Here is a 1,855-nt window from a genome sequence, read left to right as displayed (position 1 = left end):
CAGCTCCTTTGTAATTTTTTTTTTTTGTTAGGAATCTTAACTCTTTTTTTTTAATTTAAATCATATATTTATTTTGAACATAAATTTCACTGTATTTTATTATGTTGGATTCATACCTGACATCACTGCTGGAGATCTTGATTTATCTACAACAGAAAAAGCACCGAGATTGTTGAGCAGATCTCATTGAAATGGGCGTACCTTATTCTAAGGCCCATTTTAAATGGGCCTGTGATTCAAGTACTTGATACTATCATACTGCAATATTCTCCTCATTTCTCAATTGATTGTTGCCTATTATTTTGGAAGCAAAAAAGGAAAAAAAAAGCGGTAGTGTTTAAGAATTTTTATCTGACACTAGGGCTGTCAATTTCTGACACGACCCGCCAACCCGACCCGAACCCGACCCGGAAAATCCGGGTTTGGGTCAACCCGTGAACGAAACGGGTCGGGTAGGGGTTGAAGGATTTGACCCGTTTATAAATTCGGGTCGGGTTTGGGTCAACCCGTCAACCCGCGGGTCAACCCGATTAACCCGCTAACTCGTTTTATTAAAAACTTAAATCCCGAATCCCGATCGCGTCATCTCATTCTCATCGCTATTCGCCTCGCCTGTTCCGATGTTCGAGAGGGTTCTAGGGTTTCTCCTCGCTCTCAGCCTCTCGCGCTCTGGGGTGGAGCCGTAAAAACGACGAATCGTTGAGTAGCTGATGAAGTTTTCTTGATATCTTCTTCTGATCTTCTGAGTTCTGAAGCATCTGGCATTCTGGCTTCGGTTTAGGGTTTTTCGTCCTTGAATCCTCTTCCTTTCTTCATTTTCTCAGTTGCGACTTGCAATGGTTGGTAATATCTTGAATAACTCTTAAATCTTAATTATTTGTAGTGTTGCTGTGTTGGTTTGAATGTTTGATACTTTGATGGTGGTTTGATACTTTGATGGCTTCGGTTTAGGGTTTTTTTTGGATAAGTTCTTCTTCTTCCTTTAGTTCCTTATGAGTTATGAGTATCAGAGTATGAGTGTATTACTCTATCACTCTATGTGGCATTGTGGCTATGTGCCATGGTCGACTAATCTAGTTTTCTGGAATCTGGAGTATGGGCCGTATGGCAGTATGCTGCAGCTGCACATTTTCTTGCTAAAAATTTCTGCTTCTTTCTTCTCTTATAGTTATACTGTTAGTTAGAGTTTCGTTTAGTGATTTACTATTACAGTTTATCAATTTTGTTGATGTTGTGATTATGGCTCTCTTTGGCCTTTGCTGTTGAGATTACGGGTATGTCTTAATGTCTGTTACTCTGTTGACTCTGTTGGTTGCTTGGGTCTCATGGAATTATCGGGTTGCTTGCTGTCTAGTATTGATGAAATAAAATGCTTTAAGTATCAATGCAAGATTTCAATATGCTGTACCGGTGGTTGAAAGTACAATTGCTTGTGTTATGAGAATATGAGTTGTTGATGCTTGCTGTCTAGTCTTGATGAAAGTACAATTGCTTGATGTTATGAGTTTAATTTTGTGTTTTTATGTTTAGATGCAGGATTCTAATACAATTGTTGCGAGTAATCCTTCTGAGCATAATGAAATAAATGAACATGTGCATGTTTCTGTTGATAATGAAGTGGAATGTGATAGTGATGAGTTGAACAATCCCATTCCAACTGAGGGAAGTGTTCTACGGTATGGGGTCATTTTGAAATGTTGCCACTTGCAGATGATGGCAAAAAACGTTGCAAATGTAAGAAATGTGGTGCAAAATACTTATGTGATAGTAAAAATGGTACAGGAAATTTAAAACGCCACTTGCAAAACTGTAAGAAAAAGTCTCAAGATATTGGTCAACTTATACTTCAAAGTAA

This window comes from Dendrobium catenatum, unplaced genomic scaffold (genome assembly GCF_001605985.2).
Source record: "Dendrobium catenatum unplaced genomic scaffold, ASM160598v2 fragScaff_scaffold_692, whole genome shotgun sequence".
Taxonomy (NCBI): Eukaryota; Viridiplantae; Streptophyta; class Magnoliopsida; order Asparagales; family Orchidaceae; genus Dendrobium; species Dendrobium catenatum.
This window is presented reverse-complemented; position numbering follows the sequence as displayed.